The sequence below is a fragment of the Colossoma macropomum genome, unplaced genomic scaffold, assembly GCF_904425465.1.
Source record: "Colossoma macropomum unplaced genomic scaffold, Colossoma_macropomum, whole genome shotgun sequence".
In the NCBI taxonomy this organism is placed as follows: Eukaryota; Metazoa; Chordata; class Actinopteri; order Characiformes; family Serrasalmidae; genus Colossoma; species Colossoma macropomum.
The window spans coordinates 37,801,914-37,814,916 of NW_023494785.1; the positions used below are offsets into that span (position 1 = coordinate 37,801,914).

General features: G+C 39.6%; 1 protein-coding gene across 1 annotated transcript in view; it reads right to left on the bottom strand.

Moving 5' to 3' along the window:
* The window catches only part of cadm4 (cell adhesion molecule 4), a 283,735-nt gene that overhangs the window by 91,157 nt on the left and 179,575 nt on the right, over window positions 1-13,003 (bottom strand). The window lies entirely within an intron of this gene.

Consider the following 13,003-nt stretch of genomic DNA (forward strand, 5'->3'; position numbering starts at 1 on the left):
GGGCTTCATTCAGTAATACACAGTAATACACGGTATATATCTGTGAATGCACTCTTCTATGTTTAAATGTATAGGGTATATATGGAGCGTGTAAGGCCTCAGTGTCGGAAGCACCAGGTAACAGCGATGTAGCCAGGAATCCTTTTCAGCGAGACATGAAAACACTAAATATAGGCTGATCACTGTGTTCATTTATTTAAAATGTATAGGATGTGATTTAACAGGCAAGGTCATAGGTTTGTGTGTCACAAGCTACCTTTGAGCAGGACTTCTCATTTTAGTCCCATTATATTAGTTACTCTGATTAAATAAATCAGTGAGCCCTTGTTGATCTCAGTTCCGTTCTACATATGCCCACATGCTTGTTCGTTTCCAGTAGTGAAAGTGCTGCTTTTCCACAGTGGTCACACACACAAAGCTTCAATTCCTCTTGCCGGTCCATTTTACTATAAGCAACGTGGCCATGCATGCGTCACAGCTACTCCTGGGGCAGATTTTAGTTTGAGTTAAAGGCCTTTGAATGCATCCCTGGCAAGACATTAGGTTCATTCTCATCTTGCCATTGAAGTAATGCTGTTAAAATAGCTCTATTGTTCTACTCATCATGATTCCCATTTTAAGCCATTCTGTCCCAAACATAGTGATAGCAATTGTAAGCACCCTACATGATGCTACCAAGCTAGCAGGGTGAAGGCTACCACATGCTTTCTTCAAGATACGTGAAGCACCACAGTATTTTTCCAAATTGCCACTAACTCAACATCATTGGACAGCTTGATCAAATCCCTGTAAACCTGCTTTGTGACGATCTCAAAAGTAACATGTACTATACAAAATAACATGAACTGAATTAGACTGAGCTCATCGCACTTGGAGGAGAATGCTAGCTTCAAATTCTGTTACATGAGCTAACAAATGCCTATGTTGGCTAGCATTACGCTGAGTGATGTGGGGAAAGCGAGGGTCACCATGTCCATCTAGAGAGAGTGAGGCCAATTATGCTGTCTTGAACTCCCGGGTTACGGATGGCTGTGGCATCACTGAGGAACGAACTCACAATCTCCCGCTCAGAGAGATTCTGGATGTGTTTCAGACCATTTACGTATTAATATCAAGCTCAAAAGAAGGTCTCGCTCAATGTTTAGGTCTCAAATTCAACATTCTAGAGATGCAGATATGATTACAACAGTAGATATTTCACTTACATCCTCAAAGGCACTTCCTTCACCAAGTCACGTCAGGTTTTGACAGGGTCCTTTGAATATTCTTTAAATGAGCTCGCAAAAGGTCTGAATCACAACTGATGTTCTAAAATGTTCTTCCACATGTTGCATGCAATTACACATTTCCACCAGAGAGGTCTCCAAATCCCCAAGACTTACACAGTGCAGCTTTGAACTCTGCAAGAATTTACGCACTAAAATTTGGAGAAAAACATCAAGCTTTTCAAACCTTTGCATGCAACCATAGTTGTATTTGACTTAGCCTAAGGGTGACATATTTCAGGGTGGGTTCAAGTCTGATCTCCTTCCCTCCTCAGGTACGCCAGGTAAGCGACAGATGCTTTGTGAATGAAGGTATTTGCAGCTGTGTGCAAAATGAATATGTGTCCTTCGATGAATATGTTTTCCAAAGCATTTCTATTCACATTGTCTTCCCAAATTAGCTCAAATTGAACACACACGGCCAAGTCCACCCTGTCACAAGCGATTGTCATTTCGGTGGAAGCACAGATGCCAGTTAATTTACGCACCTCACATTCATTACTGTGAACCTTCACGTGAGAGAGAGAGAGAGAGAGAGAGAGAGAGTGTTGTGTGTGTGTGAGAGAGAGAAATTGCGTTCCCATCCCTCTTCCTGTCTCCCCTTTCCAATTCTCATCCAAATCAAATTGTTAATGGGCTTCATTGGCGTTACAATGGAATAAGAGTTGCCAAAGCACTTAAGGGGCTTAAGACAGCTGCGTGAGGCTCATGTTAAACAGTGCAGCTCCACAATCACCTCCCAATCCTGTTTATCCATTCCGAACCTGCTCCAGTTTGCATCCAAAATCATAGATACCGCAGTTTTAGGCTCCCAAATGGCATAAACTCTAAGCTTTCCTATTGGGTCCTCAGGTAGAACTTCTACAGCAAAAACTCTATTTGTATATCAGTGGCGGAGACCTATAGGCTACCTTAAAGGGGAATTCCACCCATTTTTCTGTATAAGTTCTTTAAAATTCACTATTAAGAAGTAAACAAAGTAATTCAGGGGTTGATGTGAACTGTATGGAAGTCCGGAGAGGTCATGAGTCCTCTAATTTTCAGGATTGTTATCGTGAGATAACAAGATAAGTAACTTGTTATTTCAAGAAAACAATTTTGTTATCATGAGATGAGTCATTCGTTATTTCAAGATAACAATTTTGTTATCTTGGGATAAGATAAATAACTTGTTATTTCAAGATAACAACTTTGTTATCTTAGATGACAATAATTTACTCGTTACCTTAAGATAATAACTTTTGTTATCTCGAAATGTTAAGTAACTTATTATTTCAAGATAACAAATTTGTTATCATGAGATAACAAGATAAGTAACTCATTATTTCAAGATAACAACTTTGTCAACTTGAGAAGACAAGATAATTAACTTGTTATCTTAAGACAACTTTTGTTATCTTGAGACAACGAGATAAGTAACTCATTTTTTCAAGACAATTTTGTTATCTTGAGATAACAAGATAAGTAACTCATTATTTCAAGACAATTTTGTTATCTTGAAATAACAAGATACTTAACTCATTATTTCCAGGTAACAACTTTGTCATCTTGACAAGAACAGATAATGATCTTGTTATCTTAAGATAACTTTTATCTTGAGATATCAACGTTTGTTATCTTGAGATAACAAGATAAGTAATTTGTTATTTCAAGATAACAAATTTATTATCTTGACATAACAAAATAATTTACTTGTTATCTCAAAATAACAATCCAGAAATGTATAACTACCTCAGGGTCTCTGCGGAATCTGTAGAAATGCTCCGTTCTAGAGAAACGAACCTGGTAAGAAATGTCCATAGTGGTGGTGAAAGGAACCATACATTCACTTCTAAAAGCTCGGTGTGAGGAACACTCTGCAGGAGACACTGTTCTGTGATAGTTTGAGAAGGTTTGGGCCTTTTTCTAAAATTCATTCATGGTAAAGGGATACATGCAGAGATAATGCAGCATAAAATAGTCCCCAAAGAAAACATATTTTTCAGATTTACCACCATTTTGCCATTTTCAAATGGCACAATTCAATAGTTGAAATGTAAACAAGTCATTCAGAGTGGTTTGATGTGAAATGGTTCATTCTAGAAAAGTCACCGATTCTGATGTCTTTACAATAGTGGTGATAGGAACCAGGAGTCACAATAACTACAGTGCAAATGCAGCCAATTTACTGAACATCCACAATGACCAGTGAGCGCTGATGATGGTAAATCAGTGGTAAATAAGCTTTCTTTGGGCTGTCACGCATCCATCGGGCTCTCAAACACACCCGCACTCCATCTCCCAGAATCCTCTGGAAGATCACCTGACTCCTGACCTTCCCTCGCGTTCCAATCAGCGCTCTCCCTCACCGGAGTACTGATTCTGTTCACCTGTGTTGTATGTCATATGATCCTCTTAGTTTAGTTTATAAGCCCGGGCTTTAGTATAGACTAGTTGCGAGGTATTGCATCACTATTGATCTACTGAGCGTTCTATTGTTTGTTGGCTTCCTGTTCATGACCAATGTTCCCCGTTTTCTCGACTCTGCCTTTTGCCTGACCCTTTGGATTGTTTGCCTCTTTGTGATATCACCGTTTATGACCTTTTTTGCCTAACTTGTTTTGCACTGTTCGCCTATTGTTATGTTTGTCTTCCTGTACTGGCTGTGTTTTCTGGATTTGACCCCTGCTTGTTTTGTGACCACGAACTTGGACTTTGATTTCACCAGTAAAGCCTCATCTGAGCTTTTTGACCGTAAGCACCTGACTCTTTCTGGCACATTACATGGGCATAATTTGCCTTATAATGCTCTACATGTACTAGGGTTGGGCTGATAGACAATACCATCATCCCTCATCAGTGGTAACAGCCTAACTTTACACCAATTATTCGTGCTAATAAAGTCATTTAATTTAAACTGTTTATCTGTGTTTACACTGAGAGTCAGGTACAGGCACAGAATCATAAAGTATTCCCTTTTCACAGCAGTGTCTAATGTAGAAATCTGCTTTTGTAAACCTGCGTTTTAATAATGTACCTTTTCACCATAATAGCAAGCTATATTAGCATCAAGCTAGCCGGACTAGCTCAGCGCTACTTGGGATTTTCATCTCACCTCTAGGTTAAATATGGACATGTTTAGCTTGTAACAGGCATGTGAGTAACATTATTCACTTTGTTTATCTCTGTTTTTGAGTAACGCTTTATTTAAAGCTTAAACATGAAGTCTTTTATTATTGTAGCGTTAGCCTAGCTTTCTGCTACCTGTCCAGCCTACTAGCGATGGCAGAGTATAGCCAGTTCTAAAGATAATATCATGTGTAAAGCATTAAAGCAAGTCTGTTAGGAGCAAACAGTGATGGCAGTTTATCATCTGGTTGTATTTAATAGACACTATTAATAGGCTTTTCAAGGAGTCATTATGAAGCCATTCTTATGTCTGCTGAGGCTCTGCACTATTTATGCTTCTAGCATTGCTGTTGTAATTTCATCTTCACTCAGCAGTACTGACTGCCGCAAACTGCACGTTGTCCCAGAAACTCACCAGATATATTAGTGCAGGGGTCGACTAATGTACTAGTATAGAATAAAAAATATAAACAAAAAACGCAGATTTACTTTGCTCTGCTTTAGGCTTTAGCTCAGCTATAACCGCTTTTCTCACATCTCTGGCAGGAAACTTTTCCTCAAAAGTAGAACAGTTTCTTAAAAATGTCTCTTAACATTCAACTGTTAACGGGAATATTTGAACAAGAAGCTGGCAAATGAGAATCTGACTTCAGCTTCGTGACTTTTCAGTCTTCAACAGTTTCTAGCCGCAGATTAAACGTATCAGGAAACCAGTTGGAGTGATTATAAATGCAAATAAGTCCATCTCTAAATTATCAATGTTTGTCTTGAATCTCTGTCTTTGCCGTTTCGTTAGCTACTAGCTAGATGAGATTGTTATTGCTATTGTGACCAGCAGTCTGAGTGCCAACCTTCAGGGTTAAAGGGTGAATTAGCAGTTACGTTAACTCCAGTGTTTAAAACTGTTTATTGTTAAAACTGTGTTAAAACGATCAGCAGAGCTTTATTTTCCTGCAAAGGAGGATTATTTTATTTTTACCTACAAATCTAATTCTGCTGTGGAGCCGCAACAGGACAGTAAAAGAGCAGCATGTTGCTGACCCCTGAGCTAGCTTCCATTCCCTAACTGGATATTACAGTCATAATCACAAAACACAGTGGTCATGTGAAAAATAAGGTGGACATGGAGGAAAGAAGACGCTGTGAATGGGCTTAAATCTGAATGACCCCCCCCCCATGCCATCGTCCATCCTAATGTTTCCCAGTAGACATCATCTTATGTCAGTTACGTTGAGGTTGCCTAACCCTAGCATGTACCACAGGCCTGGTCAGGTTGGGTCTCAAAGTCATGGGTATGGATCGGGTACGGATCGTGTTCAGCCTTCAGCCTCATGCCTGTGCAGATCTTTAGTCTTCAAGCTGCCACAGAAAGCCAATGTTTTCAAGCATGTTTGAAACCCTTAGCGATGAATTGAGTAGTGTGAGCACAAATATGACAAGCAGCAGGAGCAGCGATGAGCAGCAGCCAATAAGATTGCGTGAAAACTCTCAGGGAGAGAGGCGCAAGCAATCAAAACAAAACATGGAAAAAGGGTTATTGGAGTCCACTAATATTGACCGAGGCCGCTCCACACTGCTGCTACGGCTGCGTTTGGAGCCTGTGAGCGAATATTCCCAGCAGCTTTCTCATCTGTGCTGCCAATGGCCACTTGTATTCTGTACAGGCCCAGAAAACTGAGAAGAGGCAACAACTACGGCGAGGTTCTCAAGCTCCAGTGTGGCGTATGATAGACACTTTCTCGCATATGTTTCTGTGAGACAGTGAGATTTTGTCGTGAGGCGCTTTGTCACAGATCCCAGCAGGTGAAAGACTGTGTAGTGTGTGAGCCCTGTTTGCGAATGCTTGCGTAGTGTGTACTCTGCTTTGTCAAGAAACAACAGGATGCGAGTGAAGTTGTTGCTTGTGTAGCGTGAGCAGTTTCATGTTTCTGAGATTCTGAAAGGCATGAAGTGTCCTCTAGGCTTTACTATAGAGTCTATTGGCTTGGCGATAAGGTCCGAGGGTTTCTATGGTGAACACGGAAAAAACATGGGATGGTGCACTGAATTAAATCTTAGAAATTCTATGCGGTCCTACAGGATTTTAATGGTAAATGAAATGCATAAAAAAATAGATATTAGTGGTCCAGACTACAGAGTGAGCACTGGTTAGATTTTTAGCCAACCTATAGGATCTGCAGTTGTGATTTCTATGGTAAAAACATAAAATGCTTTGGTTTACTTGCTAAAACCATAGACAGCCTATGGAATCCAGGTATGATGATATGGTCCTATAGGATTTATATGGTAATAAGGTCCTATAGGATTTCTATAGTAATAAGGACCTACAGAATTTCTACGGTAATACGGTCCTACAGGATTTCTACGGTAATACGGTCCTATGCTAATAAGGTCCTACAGGATTTATATAGTAATAAGGTCCTATAGGATTTATATAGTAATAAGGACCTATAGGATTTCTATAGTAATAAGGTCCCATATGGTTAATATAGTACTAAGGTCGTATAGGATTTCTATGGTAATGAGGTCTTATAGGATTTTATATAGTAATAAGGTCCTATAGAATTTATATGGTAATGAGGTCTTATAGGATCTATATGCTAATAAGGTCCTGTTGGATTTCTATGTTAACAAGGTTCTATAGGATTTATATGGTAATAAAGTCCTATATAGCAGAGCGTACAGGGCAAGTTTCTAGTTTAAACCATTTAATGTAGTTTAAAAATTAATAAAAACCATAGATTCTGCAGTTCCAGGCTCCAGAATAATGCGATGGTTAACATTTTAGCCACCCTAAAAGGTCCTATAGGACAAAAAACAAAAACAAAGACCATAGAAATTCCAGCTCCAGACTCCAGGCATAGGAAAAATATAGCCATGATTTCCCATAATAGCATCGCCTGGGCTCCATTCATATCTTCAGTGGAGTCAGCCTTCTATAGGATATAGTTTCAAACAGGAGGTTGTTTCCTTCTGATGAATTATGTAACCATGTAACTGCCAGCATGCAGGCATTGGAGGGTAGCACCGCACCATGAGTCGACGAGTGTTTGTGTGGTCTTGGAAACTAATCGCATTCTGATCCAGTCAATTCAGTGGTGAAATTGCATCATGTGGACTAAAAAAGGAATAAATACAGCAAAAAATAAATAAATAAACACAAAAAGAGTCCTACACAGAAAGGAAACCTCTGCAGAAAGCTCGCTGGTGAGGAAGGCCTGAGGCGGTGGATGGGCAGCCAGTGGCAGATGCATGCAGGGATTGGTGGGGTGTATCAGCGGAGAAGGTGGAGGAGATGCTGCGCTGATCCTGTGTTCTGCTTATGGTAGATTAAATTCTCCCTCCTGTCCTTCTGGCTATTTCTTAGTGTGGGAGATGCTTGAATGTTATGCGCTGCGTGATCGTGCATGTGTGAGAGAGTGAGAGGAACAGGGGAGCGGTATATAGGAGTGGGCATGAGGGTCTGCCTTTGTGTGTGTGTGTGTGTGTGTGTGTGTCAGATGACTGACTTGGCGCTCCGCCTCTCTCCCTCTGTGTCTTGTTGTTTGTTTGTGCAGGGCTTTTATGCCAGGCCGGCAGCCATTACTCAATCAGACAGCTTCCTGTGAGCTTTACTCATTAAAGCAAGTCTCTAACTTTCAGCGTATGAACACTTAACACACTCCATAATAGTCCACACTGGGTCCTATAGGGCCGTGTATCATTTCTAGGGCAAAATGCTAAAACCATAGATATCAACATTGCAGGTTCCAGAATGCATTACTAATTAGAAGCACAGAAAAGCCAATAGAATAAACAGGTATGATATCTATGGTAAAGTTAACATGATACATTCCAGAATTTATTACAAGTTAGAACAACAGAAAACCCTTTAGAACATACAGAAATTATTTCTTTGGTAAAACACCATAGATATCAGTGTTGCACATTCTGGAATGGATTACTAGTTAAAACCATAGAAAACCTACAGAATCAACAGGTGTGATTTCTATGATAACATAAAAAACCATAGATATCAATGTTGCAGGCTCAATGGACTATTAATGAGAACCATAGACAATCATTAGAATCAACAGGTATGATTTCTATGGTAACAACATAAAAACCATAGATATCACTGTTGCTGGCTTAATTGGCTATTAATGAGAACCACAGACAACCTATAGAATCAACAGGTATGACTTCTATGGTAAAGACATAAAAACCATAGATATAAATATTACAAGCTTCAGAACAGATTATTAGAACTAAGATCTTTGGATATTGAAAACAATAGATAGCAGCTTTACACTTTCTAGAATTTATTATTAGTTAGAACCATAAAGAACCTATAGAATCAACAGGTGTGATATCTATGGTGAAATAAAACATACCCATGGATATCAGTATTTCAGTTTCCACAATGGATTATCAGTTAGAACATGGGAAAACATATATAACATATGCAGAGATGACTGCTATGGTAAAAACTGAATGCATAAACACCATAGATACCAGTGTTCATGTTCATGGATCACAAGCTAAAACCACAGAGAGGCCACAAGATCTGTAGCATGATTTCTATGGTAAAAATAAGAAAACCATAGATGTTCCATGCTCCAGAATAGTGATAAAAATCTTTTAAAACCTGCAGAATCCACAAGTATGATTTCTATGGTAAAAACATACAAAACATACAAATACATATTGCGGCTCCAGAATACATTTCCAGTTAAAACCATAGAAAACCTGTAGAATTAACAGGTCTGATTTCTATAGTAACAAAATAAAAACCATAGATATTTGTGTTCTATGCTCCATAAAAGTGATAAAAAACCTGCATAATCCACAAGTATGATTTCTATGGTAAAAATATAAGCATACATATTAGTGCTCCATGTTTTAAAGTAGGTTACTAGTATGATTTCTATTTTAAAAAAGCATAACAACCAGAGGTATCAGAGCTTAACCCTCTATTGCATGAATTATTACTTAAACATGATAAAAAATGTTTGAACGTGTTTTTGTTATTTAAAATTGGTTAAATAATGGAAAGTGGGGTATTTGGTAAATTGTTGCCATATGGCAACAATGCACAGTCGTACCATAGCACTATAAACTCTTTAAAAAAAAAGTACCATAAAATCTAATTTTTCTCTAAAAACATACATGTATTAAAAACAAGACCAAACAAATGCAATTTATACTTAGTGAAATGTACGACCCAATATGTACCAATATTCGAAAATTAACACAATTTCAATTGGTAATTGGAATGTATGGCGATAACAACATCATAATAAGAATTCCTGGTCATGTGATGTCATAACATATTTGTCCTTTCAAAGTTACTGCAGTGCTGAGAATGATCCACTACCCAAATAGGACCTGCTCTGTGAGGGTCCATGACCACTGAAGAACAGGGTGAAAGGGGGCTAACAAAGTATGCAGAGAAACAGATGGACTACAGTCTGTAATTGTAGAACTACAAAGTGCACCCGTATAGTAAGTGGAGCTGATAAAATGGACAATGAGCGTAGAAACAAGGAGGTGGTCATCATCATGCCTGATCGGTGTATATATATATATATATATATACTGTTCCAGGCTCCTTACTGTACTTACTGTTCCAGGCTCCAGATCGGTGCACCAACCGTAGCCATATAACAGGATTTCTATGATTAAAACAATAAAGACCATAGATATCACAGCTCCAGGCTCCAGAATGCGTTACTAACTTTCATCTTATTTACACTTAACAGACTCCATAACACACACACGGTCCTGCAGTCTCCCAGCTTATGGACACAATTAACACCATTACAGTGCTGCATTGTGCCAGTCCTCCTGTTTACACCCTCTCATGTGTGAATGAAGGGTGTGTGATTATGGACACACGCACTCAGCTAATAGCAGATGGACCGCGAGCGAGACATAATCATCATGTGTAGCTGTGCGTCAGGATTAGCCGCATTTACGCTCGGCCCGCCTGCGCTGCCAATATGCACTTTTTTGTCGTTTATCAGCGCTCTCTCCTCTGCGTCCCTACACAGGGATCAAAGCTGAAGGAGATAATGCCTCGCCCCGTCCTGCCAGCTCAACACCCGCCAACAACAGGGACATTTTCCCCTCAACGATAACATAATCAAGCCTTTCTCCGCTCGCCTTCATTAGCTCTCTGGCACCATTCCTCCCTCTCTCTATCTCTCTATCTCTTTTTCTCTCTTTTTTCCCTCACTCTCTTTCTCTCTCCTCTCTTTCCTCTTTATCTTTATCTCCTCTTTCCCTCCCTCCTCTTTCTCTCTCTCTCTTTCTATCTATCTATCTCTTTATTTCTCTCTCTCTCTCTCTTTCTCTCTCCATGCCTCTTTCTTTCTTTCCCTTTTTGTCCCTCTCTGTTGTCTCTCTCTTTCCCTCTTTCTCTCTCAATCCCTTTCTTTCTTTCTTTCTGTCTAATTCTGTCCCGCTGTCTTTTTCTCTTACTCTTCCTGTCTCTCTCCCTCTCTGTAATATCTTCCGTTCCTTCTCTCCATCATTTTTCTCTCTCTTCTTTAACTCTATTTCTCTCTTACTCTGTCCTCTCTCCCTTTCTCTCTTCATCACTTTCCCCTTTCCCTGTTTCTCTCTCTCTTGTTGTCTCTCCTTCTCCCTCTCTTCTCTTCTCTCTGTTTGTCTCCTCTCTCTCTTCTTCTCTGTCCATCACTCTTTTCTTTCTCTCTCTGTCTCTCTCCCTCCCTTGTCTCTTTCTCTTTTCCTCTCTTCTCTCTTTTTTCACTATCCCTCATTGTCTCTCTATTTCCCATCTCCATCCTTCCCTCTGCCCTCTCTCTCTCTCTTGTTCCTTCTCTCACATTTTCTCTCTCCCTCCCATCTCTATCTTTCTCTCTTCCTCCCTTTCTTTCTTTCTTTCTTTTTCTTTCTCCTTTCTCTATTTCCCTCTTACTCTGTTCTCATTCTCTTCTCTCTGTCTCATCTCTTTCTCCTTCTCTCTACTTCTGTTCCTCACTCTTTCCCCTCTCTCTTCCTTGTCCTCTCTTATTTCTTATTTTATCTCTCATCGTCTCTCTCCTTTCCATCTCCATCTCTCCTTCTATCCTCTCGCTTTTTCTTTTTCTTTCTCTTTCATTGTCTGTCCCTCCCATCTCGCTCTTTTTCTTTTTCTACCTCTGTCCCGTTACTCTTTCTTTTTCTCTCCCTCTCATCACTCCCTCTTTCTCTGTCTCTCTCACTCACTCTCTCTCTCCATCTCTCTTTCTATCCTCTCTCTCTCTTTTTTCTATAGGATGTAAAATCTTTTAATTAATAATGCTTCATTAAAAGGGGGTTAAAAGTCACAAGTCTCTCTTTTTTCTTTTTCCTTCTCTTTCATTGTCTCTCTCCCTCCTGTCTGTTTTTCTTTTTTCTCCCTTTGCTCCTCTTATTCTTTCTTTTTTTTCCCTCCCTCTCGTCTCTCCCTCTTTCTCTATTTCTCTCTCTCTCTCTCCCTTATCTCTCTCTCTCTCTCTCTCTCTCTCTCTCTCCTCTCACTTCTCATTTCTAAATCGCTCTTCTTCCTCTCCGAGTGACCTAACAGCGGGCTTTGAACCTTGCTCTTTTCTCACTCTCTCTCTCCATCTCTGTCTCTCTCTTTCTCTCCCCGAAGGGAAAATCACACACTCATCACTTTCTCAGCTCACTTTCCTGACGAGCGGAGGTGCGAGCAGAATATTAACCATCCTCAGAGTCCAATTAACACCTAACGCACACAACACCTTTAACACACAGAGAGAGAGAGAGAAAGAGAGAGAAAGAGAAAGAGAGAGAAATATTTAACATACATTAAACAAGTTTAGCCATACTACTACAGCACTAATCACCACAGACAGAGAGATAAACGTTTGTGAAATATTTAAAGCTCCCAGAACATTCGCTCCAGCAGGTCCAGCAGGCAGTAAACACTGTCCAAGTTTCAAACACACTGATCACTCTCTACTCCTTAAAGTCCTTATATGGAAACAAAGCTGCACAAACAGCCAGTTTTCAATTCAGTGTTTTTGTGAGGTCACAAAAACCAATACATGTACATGCACATCGACTCAGCTTACAGCAGTTCAGCTCACCCTTCACAAGTCTCATTGCTCAAATCCGATTTTTTGGTCAAATCTGATTTCTCTGACTCGATGATTCACACTCGTTTAGGTAAGTGAAAAAAGATCAGATTTGCGTGTCCACACAGCCCTGAAAACATCAGATCTGAGTCACATTAGGTTTTTGGCACATAAAACAACACGAATGTTCTGAGTGAAAAGGCAATTTAAATAAAATAATCCTTCTTTGCAGTAAAATAAAGCTCTGCTGATCATTTTAACACAGTTTTAACAATGAACAGTCTTAAATGCCAGAGTTGTATTATGTATAATGCTAATTCAACCTTTAACCCTGAAGGTTGGCGCTCAGAGTGTTGGTCACCATAGAAGCGCAGACATGTGAGACAGAGTCAGACCTTCTTTTTGAGCCTGTACGTGTGATGTTAGTATGTAAAAATGTATGACGTAATCTGAAAAACTCCTGCCAAATCCGTCCCGGTACCTCTGACTTTTAAATGATTGTTTAGTCTTTACAGGGTGACTCGCAGTGATGCACACCCACTATATTTTAGTGTGTTCCTTTTC